At 45.4% G+C, this 17,247-nt stretch overlaps 2 non-coding genes across 2 annotated transcripts; one reads left to right on the top strand and one right to left on the bottom strand.

Annotated features, from left to right (window-relative positions):
• Positions 1-2,089: 2,089 nt before the first annotated feature.
• On the top strand, positions 2,090-2,172 carry TRNAL-CAG (transfer RNA leucine (anticodon CAG)). The gene has a single exon. It is a non-coding gene; the product is annotated as a tRNA-Leu (tRNA).
• A 204-nt stretch (positions 2,173-2,376) lies between these two features.
• On the bottom strand, positions 2,377-2,459 carry TRNAL-CAG (transfer RNA leucine (anticodon CAG)). Its single transcript has one exon. It is a non-coding gene; the product is annotated as a tRNA-Leu (tRNA).
• Positions 2,460-17,247: the final 14,788 nt, after the last annotated feature.

Here is a 17,247-nt window from a genome sequence, read left to right as displayed (position 1 = left end):
TGCTGTGCAAAATGGGGCAGGAGGACAGAACTAATGGTTCCTGTCCGAGCACTGGCCTCAGAGGGAAGTTGTGAGTGTCTGATAACCCCTCTGATCTTGGTGACTTTCTGTTGCATCCCTACACCCCCCTCTCTCCACTTTTTTGTGTATAGGCACTCACACACAAAACACTCACCCACCCACACACACACACACACACACATCATCCAGCCAGCAGGGCTAATTAGTTTTACCTCCAAAACACACCCTGAATCTTGAACTTGACCACCCTTTGGAATCTCCACTTCCCTGGCTCCGTCACCGTCATCTCTCATCCTCCTTTCCATGACCGTCTCCCTGGGCTTTTGATTCTCCTCTTGCCTCTCACATCCATTCTCTGTAGATCAGCCAAATGGATCATTTTGAAAGGCCATCTGAATCTTGTTACTCCCCTGCTTTAAACACTCTAGTGACTCCAACACAGACAGAAGAAAATCCAAACTCTTCCTGGTACCCCAGCCCTGTGTGATATGGACTTCAGCCTCCTCCCACGCTTAACCTTGTCCCATTGGCCTTGCTGCCTCTTCAACAGACCACAATCCCTCTCTGGCCCAGGACCTTTGCACAGGCTATGCACCCCCCGCCCCAGGGAACACTGCTATTCCTGGCTTTGACTGTGCTTGTCTCTCCCTTCAGAACTCACTGTCTTCTGAGAGGGGCCCTCCCTGACCACCCTTCCTATGAGAGCCTCTAGTCACTCTTGATCATTGGTAAAAGAGGCTTTTTAAAGGTAAAATTATGATTCTCACCTACGTATAAAAAGAACACAAGTCAAAGATTTCATTTAACTCAGAATTTGTGAAAAAAAAAAAAAACCAGCAAGATGTTACAACTGATTCAAAACACACACATACACTGACAATCAGAAATGATAGAATGGATTTATAATACAGTTATAAAAATGGCCAGTATTCACAGGGCAATAGTTAACTGCATTCCACTCCAACCAAATCCGCTTACGTTTCCATGACTAAGACTCATTTGTATGTTGTAGTAATGAAAGGTGCAGGCCCTAGACTTAAACAGGACTCGGGCCCCAGACAGGACACCCAGTTATTTGTCTTGGCCTATTTCAAGGTCTCTTGCAAGTTTCTTGACGTCCTCTTTCTTGCACTTAGCAGCTTTTTTTTTTTTTTTTTTTTTTTTGCCATTTTGCCTTTCACCTATTTCTTAGCTCTCTCCCTCTACCCCAGGTTTGAATGTGTCTTGAGGGCAGAAACTCTCTTTAGTATATAGGCCTGCAGGAAATCCCATGGAGAAAGGCACTCTCACGACCTGGGATCTTCTGGTTCCTGGACAGAGCGAGTGCGTGGGTAATTCTGGTTGGGTTAGGGAAGGAGTAGGTGGAAGGTGCTGCGGGGGCCTAGGGAATGCGGGAAGGAGGCGGCGCGGGAGGGATTAATCCACGGACATTCCCTGCCCGCCTACTGTGTGTCAAGCAAGGTTGGGGCGCTAGTAACACGGTCAGGAAAAAGATGGATCTGAGGGCTTTGCGCGCTGCAGGCCTCGGTGTAACCTGGAGTCTGAGTGAATGAGTTAAACACACATACAAAGGTGAAGTTGGCGTTTTGACGACTGTTAGGAAGGAGAACGCGCGGTACGCTTGCCTTGCGATACCCCTGGCTTCACCTGATTCAGAGACCTATAAGCCAAAGGGAATGTGCAGATTTGTCTGCTTTGTGCGGTAAAGGCATGAGGGCATGTATGCAGAAATGTAAATGTATACAGACATGCAAATCAAAGCTGATGTGAACAGTAAGTACATGAATGCAGAATGAAAGCCTGTCGGCGGCACGAATGCAAGTAGGTGGGAGTCCTCTGTTTCTTCGCCTTTCAGACTCTCCAGCATACCGCGCGCGCCCTCTGCTGCTGCCCAGGCGGGTTTCTGTACCTTCGCGTTGCATTTCGCTCCTCCAGTTGGGGCAAAAGCTTGTATCTAGCTCCTCCTAACGCTGGGCGGAGAACAAAACCGCAGCGCCTGCCGTTCACCACGCATGCGCACACTGGAATTATTTCGAAGGGGATCGCTTGCAAAAGTCTTTCAGCGGTAGTCAGGATGGCCGAGCGGTCTAAGGCGCTGCGTTCAGGTCGCAGTCTCCCCTGGAGGCGTGGGTTCGAATCCCACTTCTGACAAGGCTAGATCTTTTTCGTTTTTCACGAACGGCGACGTCTGAAATATGCCCTGTGGATATTAACCTTTTTACAAAACAAGTACTTTCTATTTATGACAAGTTATTTCCTGAAGACTTATTTTGAAATGTAAAACTAATCCTTCTCTGAAGCCGCAAAGCCATTCTTCAGACATTTGAAGTAAGGAAAATGCAAAAGCTAGAGTATTGTCAGAAGTGGGATTCGAACCCACGCCTCCAGGGGAGACTGCGACCTGAACGCAGCGCCTTAGACCGCTCGGCCATCCTGACTCCTGAAGATAGGGTTTCCGTGGGATTCTGTTTAAGTCACTATTGGTGCGACGTGGCTTGGGAATTATTCAAATAATTCTGGGGTCTCTCGCAGCTGGAGATCCAGCCACACGGCCCCTTGTCATCCACAATCAATAACCACTGTACTGCCAAGATTTATCGTTACCCTTAAAGTAGTTCAGTCTTTTTACTACTTACACGTTTTAAAAGGAAACTTTGTAGCCTACACAGAAACGGAAAATTAGTTTCTCTTGCCATCAACAGGAAATAACCATAAAAATAAATAACAATGGAAATGAAACTATATTGTTGAATTCTAGTCATTTGCCAATGCTGCGACTAAGTTTTCACATTATTTTTAATGACTAAAATTACCTGAAAGGGTCTAGACTATTGTTGGGCCCCTGGGGGGAAGTGAGAGGAGGTCTAGAGGATTCTTTTTGGAAGAAGGTATTATGGACTTTGCATGGACTTCTAAATGGATTGAAGCCACTGCAATGGGCTTCCATTCCGCACGTGTTTAGGTGAAGCCTCATCAAGAAAGAGAAAGTTGGCTTTTGTACTTTTTTAATAAACGGAACGAAGGAAAAGCTAGAAAATGTTAAACTTGGAGAAGAGACCATTTATCTGTTTACAAAAGCCTGCTGTGTTTATGGGGTTGGAATTGTGCCTGTTGAATCTTGCTGCAGGAACTGAGGCTTGATATGTAGGTGCAGTGGGTGGGTAGTTACCACAGGGGAAGTTTTCCACAGAAGAAAGAGCTTGCTGAAAAGAAAATAAGCTGCCTGTGTAGACAGTGACATCCCCATCACAGGAGGCATTCAAGATAAGGCTGGACAGTCACTGCAGGAAAGCGGGTGAGGGGATTCGACGGTTCCCGTATGTTTCTTTTTGCTGCTGTAACAAACTGCCACTAATTTAGTGGCTTAAAACCACGTCATTTATTATCTTATGGTTCTAGAGGTCAAAACTGTGTCCCTTCTGGTGGCTTCTAGAGCAGTGGTCCCCAACCTTTTTGGCACCAGGGACCGGTTTCATGGAAGAAAATTTTTCTACCGACCAGGGGTGGGGGATGGTTTCGGGATGATTCAAGCATATTACATTTACTGTGCACTTTATCTCTATTATTATCACATCAGCTCCACCTCAGACCATCAGGCATTAGCTCCCAGAGGTTGGAGACCCCTGCTCTAGGGAATATCCGTTTCCTTTCCCTTTCCACCCACATTCTTTGGCTTATACCCTCACATCACTCCACCTTCTGCTTCTGTCTTCAGGATGCCTTCTGTGCCTCTGACCCTCCTATCTAACCTCTTCTCACCTAAAGCAAGTGTGGTCGCCCAAAGCACAGCGAGGCCAAACACACCTGAAGGTCAGTTTGGAGCAGGGGAAGATTTGTGGCAAGGGCCATGCAAGGAGAAGAGGTGGGTCATGCTCAGAAGGTCCGAGCTCCCCAAAGGGTTCCAGGGAAGAAGTTTATACGGGCACTTTAAGGGTGGGGAGGGCTGCAGGGTGTGTGTAACCTCCCTCTGATTGGTTGGTGGTGAGGAGACAGGGCGGTGTTCTAAGAACCTCAGTCATTAGCATTCTGGTTCCAGCCAGCGGGTGCTCAGCCTGAAATTACCATCCTCCGCCTGGGCTGGGCACTTAGCTCCCATAGAACTCAGAGATGTGTGTCAGGTTATTACATCACCAGCAGGAGGAACCAAGAGCACACCCCAAGGCTGTGCTATGGTTTCTTTCTGCATTCCCTCACTCTAATTACTGTTTGAATCAGAGAAGGTCTTGGAGGCTGAAACCTTTTTCCTACAAACAAGAAATGGGAGGGGAAAAAAGAGAAATGCTAGGGGCAAAGAAAGGCCCTTGCATGTGGGGAGGGGCCCACAGGGTTCTGCACAGTTTCAATTCCTCCTTTTCTTTGATATGCCTCAACGTGATGGTCACAGGTATTGAATAGAACGATCACTCATAAACTTGGCAGAGGAACTTGATTTCAGGGGAACTCAGTTTCATTACAAAGATTATTTATTTAAAATATATATGTATAATAAAATGTTCCTATTAAAGTCTCAAAGGCCATAGAAACATCAGGACCTGTGGTTATCCCCGGGTGGTGGCATTTATTGTGAATTTTCTTTTCTCATTGGTTACCTGCATGTGATATTTATATTTTGAACATGGATTACTTGGGTAATTCTGTTTTAATTTAAAAAACTGTCAGGAGGACTTTCCTGGTGGCTCAGTGGAAAAGAATCCTCCCGCCAATGCAGGAGACACTCATTCGGTCCCTGATCCAGGAAGATCCCACAGACCTTGGAGCAACAAAGCCCAGGCACCACAATTATTGAGCCTGTGCTCTAGAGCCAGGGAATTGCAAGCATGGAGGCCTCCTGCCCAAACTACTGAAGCCTGAGCATCTAGAGCCGGTGCTGTGCTACACGAGAAGCCACTGCAATAAGTCCGCCCGAAACTAGAGAGTAGCCCCCACTCTCTGCAACTAGAGAAAGCCCACCCAGCAACGAAGACCCAGCACAGTCAAAGCATAAAAAATAATTAAAGAGAAAAGTTTTAACTGTTAGGAAAATTGGAAAAGAATTTGAAAAAGACAAAAAGATTTCTGGATGTTCTTTCAAATGAATGTTAGGTGTTGTCTACAGCCGTTCTGTCTATTACAGAAGCCACTAATCACATGTAGCTACAGAGCATTTGGGATGTGTTGTCATCTTAGTGCAAAAAAAGAAATGCAAGATGTCTCAATAAAAATGTTTATATTGATTACATGGATTTTGAGGGGTGTTTTTGTTGTTTTTTTTTTCGGCTGAGTCTTACAACTTGTAGGATCCCTGACCACAGATTAGAACCTGGGCCCCAAGGGAGCATAGCCATTGGCCCATCAGAGAAGCCCTTTGGCTATATGTATTCAGGCTTTTTGCGTGTGCTCCTCTAATGACTTGTTTTTTTTTTTTTAAGGTAAGAAGTAGATTTATTCAGATACAGAGAGAAGCACACTCCACAGACAGTTGGGGCCATGGCAGGGAGCGAGTGTGGCTTGTTTTTAATTTTTTAAAATGGATTTATTTTAGTTGGAGGATCATTGCTTTATAATATTGCGTTGGTCTCTGCCGTACATCAACATGAATCAGCCGCAGGTATACATATGTCCCCTTCCTCTTGAAGCCCCCTCCCACCGCCCACCCCATTGAAAGGTCGGGAAAGGTCGGGCATGTTGAGGCATGCCCGGACATGTTGAGGCTTGCCCGGGCGTGTTGAGGCATGCCCTGGAAAAGTGCCGCAGACAAGTCCCGGAGGCGGGCCGACAACCAAGCCGTCCAATCAGGTGCCGACACGGAGCCCTTGGACACCAATCACCGCTGAGCCCGCGCTTTCTTCCTTATATGGGAGCCCGGGCCCTGGCTATAAAACCCTTCCCCACCCCTCATACCTCGCAGACTCCCTTTGCTTCCTTGCTCACCACTCCCCACCCCCGGGAGTTCTGCCCGAGAGCGACCGCCCAATAAAGGCTCTGATCAACGGTCCATAGAGGGGGCTCTTTCTTCCTGCGGCGTTTCTTACACCCATATCAGCCCTCGAGGCTGTCACAGAGCACTGGGTTTGTGACTTACACCGGCTATCGGGTTTACATGATACTGGGCCTGTTTCCATGCTGCTCTCTCAGTTCGTCCCACCTTCTCCTCCCACTGTGGCCACAAGCCTGTTCTCTACGTCTGCGTCTCCCCTGCTTCCCTGCAAATAGGCTCATCATGCCACCTTTCTAGATTCTTTATATATGTGGGTTCTTTTTCTTTCTGACTTCACTCTATAATAGGTTCTCATTTCATCTACCTCATTAGAACTGACTCAAATGTGTTTTTATGGCTGAGTAATATTCCTTTGTACATATGTACCACAACTTCTTTATCCACTCATCATACTGTTTTAATTGTTTAATATTTAGTTCATAAATTTGCAAACAAATCTTATCTATAAAATGAAATCGATTCCACCCTTGGTAGAAGCCAGTTCTGCATCTATGAGCAAATTCACTTTAGCATTGCTAATTGGACAGATACGTACATGTATGTGTGTAGAAAACCTTCACCACCACCCTTTTTCAGTACTCTTTCCATCATGCAAAACTGAGACTCTGTGCCCAACCACCACTCTATTTTCTGCCTTTATTAATTTGACTATTCTAGATAGCTCATATAAGTAGAATCATGTAATATTTGTCCTTTTGTGACTGACCTGTTTCATTTATGATAATGTCTTCAAGGTTTGGTTCTTCCTAGGTGACTCAGTGGTGGAGAATCCGCCTACACTGCAGGAGACATGGGTTCAATCCCTGGGTCAGGAAGAGCCCTTGGAGAAGGAAATGGCAACCCATCCCAGTACTCTTGACTGGGAAATCCCACGGACAGAGGAGCCTGGCGGGCTACAGTCTACGGGGTTGCAAAGGGTTGGTGGACACAAATAAGTGACTAAACAACAACAAACTTCAAAGTGTATTCATAGCATGCGTCAGAATTTCCTTCCTTTTAAAGGCTGAAGAATGTTCCATTGTACATATATACTACATTTTGCTTTTTCCATGTATACTACATTTATCCATTCATCTGTAGATAAACACTTCGGCGGCTTCCATGATTTAAAAAAAAATTTAATTTATTGATGCATAGTTGGTTCACAATGGTATGCCAATCTCTGCTGTGCAGCAATGCGACTCAGTTATACACATAAATACTGATACATATTTATATATTCTTTTCCATTATGGTTTATCACAGGATATTGAATATAGTTCCCTGTGCTATACAGCAGGACCTTATTGTTTATCCATTCTAAATGTAATAGCTCAACAGGTAAGGAATCTGCCTGCTATTGAAGAGACACAAGAGACTCGGGCTTGATCCCTGGGTTGGAAAGATCTGCTGGAGAAGGAAATGGCAAACCACTCCAGTATGCTTGCCTGGAAAATCCCATGGACGGAGGAGCCTGGTAGGCTGCAGTCCATGACGTGTGAAGAGTCGGACACGACTGAGTGACTTCACTTTCACTTTTCACTTTCATGCATTGGAGAAGGAAATGGCAACCCACTCCAGTGTTCTTGCCTGGAGAATCCCAGGGATGGGGGAGCCTGGTGGGCTGCCGTCTATGGGGTCGCACAGAGTCGGACATGACTGAAGCGATGCAGCAGCAGCAGCATACATATTTATCAAAATGGCACAAAGTGCGAGAAACAAAGTAGAAAAAAACAATACTGATCTTGGGTGGTCTCAGTTGGCAACAGCTTAATCTCAGCTTCCCCCCGAATCGGAGAGTGAAGCCAGCCCATGGCAGTGAGAGCACGGAATCCTGGCCACTAGACCATGAAGGCCAGTGGCTAGTGAAAAGACCCTGGCTTGCCTGCTTGGTGGGAGTGAATTTCGACAAAGGGACAGAAACAGGTGAAATAGTGAAACAAGTAAAATATTTATTAGGAGGGGGGAAAAGTAAGTGTGAATAGGCACACATGAACTGGCTCAGAGAGAGGGTTCTGGCTTCTTGGCAGTTTAAACCACTCATATGGAACATATCTGGATTTCCTCTCATCAATCTTCTTACTTTGCCCGGCTCTGAGTCCATCTTTGGGCTTCCCTGGTGGCTCAATGGCAAAGAATCCACTTGCAATGCAAGAGATGCAGGTTTAAATCCTTGGGTCGAGAAGAGCCCCTGGAGGAGGAAATGGCAACCCACTCCAGTATTTTTGCCTGAAAAATCCCTTGGACAGAGGAGCCTACAAGGGCTGCATGGGGTTACAAAGAGTTGGACATGACTTAGCGACTGAACAGCAGCAGCAACAGAGTCTATATTTGGTATAACTTAGTGTCCTCCCCTGTTTGGGGTACACACGTCTTAGCCAAGACGGAATCCAGCACAGGAGCCTCTGGGAAGGCTGGCACCACCTATTATGGGGTGGCATCACCAAGGAGCCTTTCTGCAAATGTGTAGTCGGGAAGGTCTTCTTGACCTCATGAATGAGAAATATGTGGTCTCTATCTTTCATCCAAGCAGGATTCAGCTCTATATTTATTTTGGAGTATCTTACCACAGGGGACAGACTCAGCTGATCAGCCTGGGGCCTCAATAGCAACACAAAATAACTGTGGGGAGAGGGGATCCAAAATATAAAAGGAGCTCCTAAAAAAAAAATCCACAAACCAGGCTGCAGTGTTGGAGGGAGCATAGAACTCCTCAAGACTGTTGTCACTTCTGCAAGGTTCAGGGGGTGCTCCAAACCACCCTCAGGCGATTCAATAGTTCATTAGCTACAAGGCCTCACAGAATGTACTGCAAGCTCTTATACTCATTGTTGCAGTTTGTTACAGCTAAAGTACACGGATTACAGTCAGAGGTGGGGTGATGGAGATGTTCTGGAATTAGTGGTGATGATAGTTCACAACAGTGAATACACTAAAATCACTGAATCGTGTACATTTTAAAAGGGTTACTTTTGACTTCCCGAAGTGGAACATCCATTGTCCTCTCCCCAGGGAGTCACGCACTCCATGCATTCCTTACCCAGCACTGATGTGTGACAGTCCATACGGAGTACTACCAACCAGGTAAACTCACCTACCGCCTGGGGAGCCACAGCCTTTTTGGGGAGTTCATCACCTGGCTACGGGTTGACGGCTCACATCACCAAGCTGTTTCCAACTCTTCCAGGTGGAGCTGCTTGAACTGACAGCCTGTGCCTCCACCCCAAACCACGCTGTTAGACTGTCTGGTGTGACCAGACCCTACCCTACAGAGGCATGACGTTTCAAGGGCAATTACTTCTCAGAGACTGAGGAAAAATGACCAGACCACTCTTTGGCCTAATTTTCAATTCTTTACCACACAGAAGGCAAATGACTCAAACCTTAAATTCACAGAAAAGGAAATACAAATGGTCAATACTTGTCACCACCAGCTAAATATTAGGAAATACACATGGAAACAAAGAGACTTCTTAAAAAAAAAAAAAGCTCACCACACATAGCCATGTGGGCTTCCCAGGTAGCTCAGCAGTAAAGAATCCACCTACAATGCAGGAGACACAGGTTCAATCCCTGGGTCAGGAAGATCTCCTGGAGAAGGAAAGGCAACCCACTCTAGTATTCTTTCTTGGGAAATCCCATTGACTGAAGAGCCTGGCAGGCTGCAGTCCATGGGGTCCCAAAAGAGTAAGACATGACTTAGCATTTAAACAATAGCCATGTGACTCAGGTGGTAAAGAATCCTCCTTCAATGAGGGAGACCTGGGTTCACCTACTGGGTTGGGTAGATCCCTTGGAGAACAGAATGGCTACCTACTCCAGTATTCTGGCCTGGAGAATTCAGTCCATGGGTGGGGCTGCAAAGAGTTGGACATGACTGAGCGACTTCCACTTTTCAGCCACCTGCCTACTCAGTCACGTCCGACTCTTTGCAACCCCATGGACTATAGACTCCTCTGGCCATGGGATTTCCCAAGCAAGAACACTGGAGTGGGGTGCTATTTCCTTCTCCAGGGGATCTTCCCAACCCAGGGATCAAACCTGGGTCTCTTACATCTCCTGCACTGGCAAGCAGATTCTTTACCATTGAGCCATCAGGGAAGCCCATTTTCAGGCATGGGACAGGTAAATAGTTAAGTTCACCTACTCTTAACGTGGGCGTTAACTAATAGGGACTTTTGGAGCAATTTGGCAGTATCTATTTTTAAAAACCGCAAAGAGCCTCAATCCAGTGGTTCTGTTTTTAAGACTGGATTCATATGTGTGCAAAAATGTAAATAAGAAGCTTATATAATAGTGAAACTACATAACTCCGATGGGATTCAAACCCAGCCTGATCAGGGACTTCCCTGGTGGCCCAGTAGTTGGGAATTCACCTGCCAATGCAGGGGACAAGGGTTTGATCCGTGGCCTAGGAAGATGCCACATGTTGAAGGCCAACTAAACCCATGCACCATAACTACTGAAGCCTGAATGTCTAGAGCTTCTGTTCTGCAACAAGAAAGACCAGTGCGATGAGAGGCCCACCTGCCGCAACTAGAGAGTAGCTTCAGCTCTCTGCAACTAGAAAAAGTCCACACAGCAACAAAGACCCGGAGCAGCCAAAAATAAATGAACAATTTTTTAAAAGAAAGAAAACTCCTCAGATTGGAACTTGAACACATAGGCCAGGACTCAAAACTGTTATCTTTTAATTGGGATCATAAACCTGGTTTCAGGACTTAATGAAGCTCAGGTTCTTTATGTCGCAGCACAGAAGGAATTCAGCAAGAAGCAGTGATAGGTAAGAAGCGGATTTATTTACAGATATACACATTTCATAAACCAAATGTGGTGTCTTGAAAGGGGATAGCAGCCCCAAAATATGAAGTGGTTAGTTTTATGGGCTGGGTAATTTCATAGGCCAATTAAGCGGGAGGATTATTCCAACTATTTTGGAGAAGAGGGCAGGGATTTCCAGGATTTGAGCCACTGCCTTCCAGCAACACCCTCTTCCAACAACACAAGGGAATACTCTACACATGGACATCACCAGATGGTCAACACTGAAATCAGATTGATTATATTCTTTGCAGCCCAAGATGGAGAAGCAAAAACAAGATGGGAGCTGACTGTGGCTCAGATCATGAACTCCTTATTGCCAAATTCAGACGTAAATTGAAGAAAGTAGGGAAAACCTCTAGACCATTCAGGTGTGACCTAAATCAAATCTGTTACGATTATACAGTGGAAGTGAGAAATAGATTTAAGGGACTAGGTCTGATAGAGTGACTGACGAACTGTGGATGGAGGTTCATGACATTGTATAAGTGACAGGAATCAAGACCATCCCCATGGAAAAGAAATGCAAAAAGGCAAAATGGTTGTCTGAGGAGGCATTACAAATAGCTGTGAAAAGAAGAGAAGTGAAAAGCAAAGGAGAAAAGGAAAGAGATACCCATTTGAATGCAGAGTTCCAAAGAATAGCAAGAAGAGATAAGAAAGACTTCCTCAGTGATCAGTGCAAAGAAATAGAGGAAAACAATAGAATGGGAAAGACTAGAGATCTCTTTAAGAAAATTAGAGATACCAAGGGAACATTTCATGCAAAGATGGGCTCGATAAAGGGCAGAAATGGTATGGACCTAACAGCAGAGGATATTAAGAAGAGGTGGCAAGAATACACAGAAGAACTGTACAAAAAAGATCTTCACGACCTGGATAATCATGATGGTGTGATCACTCACCTAGAGCCAGACATTCTGGAATGTGAAGTCAACCGGGCCTTGGGAAGCATCACTACAAGCAAAGCTAGTGGAGGTGATAGAATTCCAGCTGAGCTATTTCAAATCCTGGAAGATGATGCTGTGAAAGTGCTGCACTCAATATGCCAGCAAATTTGGAAAACTCAGCAGTGGCCATAGGACTGGAAAAGGTCAGTTTTCATTCCAATCCCAAAGAAAGGCAATGCCAAAGAATGCTCAGACTACCACACAATTGCACTCATCTCACACGCTAGTAAAGTAATGCTCAAAATTCTCCAAGCCAGGCTTCAACAATACGTGAACCAAGAACTTCCAGATGTTCAAGCTGGTTTTAGAAAAGACAGAGGAACCAGAGATCAAATTGCCAACATCTGCTGGATCATTGAAAAAGCAAGAGAATTCCAGAAAAACATCTATTTCTGCTTTATTGACTACACCAAAGCCTTTGCCTGTGTGGATCACAATAAACTGTGAAAAATTCTTCATAAGACGGGACTACCAGACTACCTTACCTGCCTCTTGAGAAATCTGTATGCAGGTCAGGAAGCAACAGTTAGAACCAGCATGGAACAGAGGACTGGTTCCAAATTGGGAAAGGAGTACGTCAAGGCTGTATATTGTCACCCTGCTTATTTAACTTCTATGCAGAGTACATCATGCTAAATGCTGGCTGGATGAAACACAGGTTGGAATCAAGCTTGCTGGGAGAAATATCAATAACCTCAGATATGCATATGACACCACCCTTATGGCAGAAAGTGAAGAACAAAAGAGCCTATTGATGAAAGTGAAAGAGGAGAGTGAAAAAGATGGCTGAAAGCTCAACATTCAGAAAACAAGGATCATGGCATCTGGTCCCATCACTTCATGGCAAATAGATGGAGAAACAATGGAAACAGTGGCAGACTTCATTTTGGGGGGCTCCAAAATCACTGCAGATGGTGACTGCAGCCATGAAATTAAAAGACATTTACTTCTTGAAAGAAAAGTTATGACCAACAAGGCAGTACACTAAAAAGCAGAGACATTACTTTGCCCACAAAGGTCCATCTAGTTAAGGCTATGATTTTTTCCAGTGGTCATGTATGGATGTGAGAGTTGGACTATAAAGAAAGATGAGTGCTGAAGGATTGATGCTTTTGAACTGTGGTGTTGGAGAAGACTCTTGAGAGTCCCTTGGACTGCGAGGAGATCCAACCAGTCAGTCCTCAAGGAGATCAGTCCTGAATATTCATTGGAAGGACTGATACTGAAGCTGAAACTCCCAATACTTTGGCCACCTAATGTGAAGAGCTGACTCATTGGAAAAGACCCTGATGTTGGGAAAGATTGAAAGCGGGAGGAGAAGGGGACGACAGAGGATGAGATGGTTGGATGGCATCACCGACTCAATAGACATGAGTTTGAGTAAACTCTGGGAGTTGGTGATGAACAGGGAGGCCTGGCATGCTGCAGTCCATGGGGTCGCAAAGAGTCGGACGCGATTGAACTGAACTCAGGCTTCCCAGCAGTGAAGAATCCACCTGCAACACAAGAGAGGAGGTTTGGTTCTATCCCTGGGTTGGGAAGACCCCGTGGAGGAGGAAATGGCAACCCACTCCAGTATTCCTACCTGGGAAATCCCATGGACAGAAGAGCCTGGAGGGCTATAGTCCATGGGGTTGCAAACAGTCAGACACACATATGCACATGCTTAGCCTCAGAACTGTCCTGGAGCCTGTGGGTACGTCATTTAGCATATGCTATTGCATTACAAGTGTATAATGCTGGGAAAGATTGAAGGCAAAAGGAGAAGGGGGCAGCTGAGGATGAGATGGTTAGATAGAATCACTGACTCAACGCACACGAATCTGAGCAAAATCCAGGAGACAGTGGAGGACAGGGAGGACTGTGCAATCCTTGGAGTTGAAAAGTCAGACACGACTCAGCAACTGAGCAACAAAAACAAAGTGTATAATGAGGGTTGGGGTCTACTGAAAGTTGACTCTTCCTCCATCTGGGGCCTAATATCCTCAATGGCTATGTCATTCTTTTAAAGGTTATGCTCTGCCCCCTTCCTTCCTGTTGCAATATAACTTGTAATGAGGAACTATTAGAAACCACTTAACTGTTTACCAATAGGGAAAGGATACTGTAACAGCCATCCTATCAAATATTATTATTGTTGTGTTAATCACTCAGTTGTATACAACTCTTTGCAACCCCATGGCCTGTAGCCTGCCAGGCCCTTCTGTCCATGGAATTTTCCAGGCAAAAATACTGGAGTGGGTAGCTATTACTTTCTTCAGGGAATCTTCCCAACCCAGGGATCAAATCTGGTTTTCCTGCATCGTAGGCAGATTCTTTATCAAATATTATATGACATGTAAAAAGAATTATGTCAATCTTTGTGTGTTGTTGTGGAGAAATTTCCAAGACACATTAAGTGAAAAAAATATCAAGTTCCAATGCATACAGTCTATTCCCATTGCTTGGTAAAAAATTTTTAAAGTTGCACACAAAGCAAGTCTGTATATTTCCACATATTATATGGTCACGAAAAAAATAAGAAAAAGAGAGATCTGATGGGATACTCCAAATTCTTCTCAGTGATTAACTAAAGGTGAGGGTCCAGATTTGGAGATGTGTGTATGATGTGCAGTGAAACAAACTAATGAAATAATTGTGCAATGAAAAATGAACCAAAACTAACCAACCCCACAGCACTAAGCACAGGGCCAGTTGGAAACGTGTTCGGTCAATATTGGCTGATTTTAATCAGCAACCTCCTAAAGCTGGCTTCTGGGTTTTGTTGGATGACCCCTCAAAGGAATCTTTCTGTGAATTTTTGGAAAAATTGGAAATCAGATGGTGTAACTGCCCGCTAATGGTCTGTTTTTTAATAATAAAATCCAGGAATACTCTAGTGGTACAGTGGTTAAGACTCTGTGCATCTACTTCATGGGGCACGGGTTCAATCCCTGCTCTAGGAACTAAGATCCCGAAAGCCACAAGGCACAGCCCAAACACTCTCTTAGCAAGGATTTTAGACCTAGGTGACCTGGCTTCAGGCTTCCCATGTGGTAAAGAATTCACCTGCCAAGCAGATGTCGAAAGAGACACAGATTTGATCCCTGGGTTGGAAGATCCCCTGGAGAAGGAAATGGCAACCCACTCAAGTATTCTTACCTGGGAAGTCCCATGGACAGAGGAGCCTGGTGAGGTCAGGGGGTCTCAAAGAGTTGAACACAATTGGGCACCACCACTGACCTGGCTTTTGGCTGCCTCTTGAACTTCATCTCTCCCCAGTCCCTTCATTTTATAAATTTATGTCCCTACTCCAAGATGCCAAAGTCTTTCCTGCCTCAGGACCTTTGCACCTATAGTAGTTTTCTGAGCCTAGAATGGTCTTTTTCTGTCTGATTCTTATGCATTCTTCACGTCTCTGCCTAAGTGCTTACACTTTCCCTGACACAGTTGTTTAAATGACACCCCCAAATCTCTATTATTCTTTCCCAGGGCATCTTTATTTCTCTTGTAGTATATCATCAAATTATCTATATATCTGCGGATTTGTATATCTCGAGACTGTCTCTCCCATCACATTCCCTGAGGGTAGAGTCTCTGCTTGGATGGCTCACAGCACTGTTCTCAGTGCCTGTTGTTGTTCAGGAGCTCGGTCATGTCCGACTCTTTGCGACTCCATGGACTGCAGTATGCCAGGCTTCCCTGTCCTTCACCATCTCCCGGAGCTTGCTCAAACTCATGTCTGTTGAGTCAGTGATGCCATCCAACCATCTCACCCCCTGTTGTTCCCTTCTCCTGCCTTCAATCTTTGCCAGCATCCAGGTCTTTTCTAATGAGTCAGTTCTTCACATCAGGTGGCCAAATATTGGAGCTTCAGCTTCAGCATCAGTCTTCCAGTGAATATTCAGGATTGATTTCCTTTAGGATTGACTGGTTTGGTCTCCTTGCAGTCCAAGGGACTCTCAAGAGTCTTCTCCAACACAATTCAGAAGCATCAATTCTTGGGCGCTCAGCCTTCTTTATGGTCCAACGCACATCCATACACGACTACTGGAAAAACCATACTGTTGACTAGATGGACCTTTGTTGGCAAAGTAATGTCTCTGCCTGGTGCACACCAAACATCTGCTCAGTGCTGGAATCCCCACAGCCCCTGCAATTATGCTCCACCCCCACCCCAAGGACAACAAGCCCTGCACACAGTAGGGGCTTGATCAGAGTAGGGAGACTTTGTAGAATTAAGGAAAACTTCCCTGGTGGCTCAGTGGTAAAGAATCTGCCTGCCAATGTAAAAGACACAGGAGACATGAGTGCTGTCCCTGGGTTGGGGAGATCCCCTGGAGTAGGAAATGGCAACCCACTCCAGTATTCTTGCCTGGGAAATTCCATGGACAGAGGAGTCTGGGTGTTACAGACCATGGGGCCGCAAAGAGTTGGACACAACTAAGCAGGCACAGATTAGACAGGTGCTCCAGATGATGTGTGGAGGTGGCCTTTCAGACAGAAGGAGGGGAACTCACCCTGGGAACAGGGAGACCCTCTCCTCCACAACCTCAGCTGGCTCTCTGTTCCCCTGTCCCAAGAACCCAGGGCTTCCTTGGCAAAAGTGGGGGCTGTGGGTGGGCGTCACATTCCAGCCTGGGGACAGGTTCCTTCCCACTTTTTCTGACCGGAGGCGAGTGAAATTGGTTTGGAAGAAAAGGTCGAAGAAAAAAAAAAAAAACAGTACAGTGATTGAGTCTTGCTTGTTGCCATTTGAAAGGAATGAAAGTGGGATTAAGCAAAAACACAGAATCCAAACAAAAACAAAAACAAAAATACTCTACTGTTTTAGAATCTGCCTCGGAAACAATTGTCTTACTGTTTTCTGTGTCATCCTAAAATCAAGGGTTTGCTCGACAGCTTTGTTCTGCACTTGGCCTCGAGCAGTCTGCAGAGAGGCTGGGCTCTGGGTAACGATTTTGCTGTTACCAAGAAGCATTTCTCATTCCCTGAGTATCTACTGTCTGCATGGGGTGGAAAAGAGGGTCTCAGGTGCTTTGGGAAGGGGATGGGAGTGGGGGTTGAATATCCAGTTGAGTAAATATCAAGTGTCACCTTCTCTGAGAGATTATCTTTGATTTCTTTTTTTTTTTTTTCAGTATCTGCTTATTCATTTGGATGCACCAGGTCTTAGCTGCAGCAGGTGGGATATTCGATCTTCCTTGCGGCCTGTGGAATCTGTAGTTGTGGGATCTAGTTCCTTGACCAGAAACCAAACCCATGCCCCTGCACTAGGAGCATGGAGTCTGAGCCACTGGACCACCAGGGAAATCCCCGAGAGGTCATCTTTGACTACTTTGTCTAAAATTTACCTCAGGGTCATCTCTGTCACACTCCTGTTTTACTTATATACGTATTTATGGGCCACACCACGTGATATCTGATTTCCCTGACCAGGGATAGAACCCATCCCATCTGTGAGAGCCCTGAGTCCTAACCACTGGACCGCCAACGAATTCCTGGTTGTTGTTGTTTTTA

Source organism: Ovis canadensis, chromosome 14, assembly GCF_042477335.2.
Source record: "Ovis canadensis isolate MfBH-ARS-UI-01 breed Bighorn chromosome 14, ARS-UI_OviCan_v2, whole genome shotgun sequence".
NCBI lineage: Eukaryota > Metazoa > Chordata > Mammalia > Artiodactyla > Bovidae > Ovis > Ovis canadensis.
Note: the sequence above shows the minus strand (reverse complement) of the source record. Positions and strands in the feature narration are given on the sequence as shown.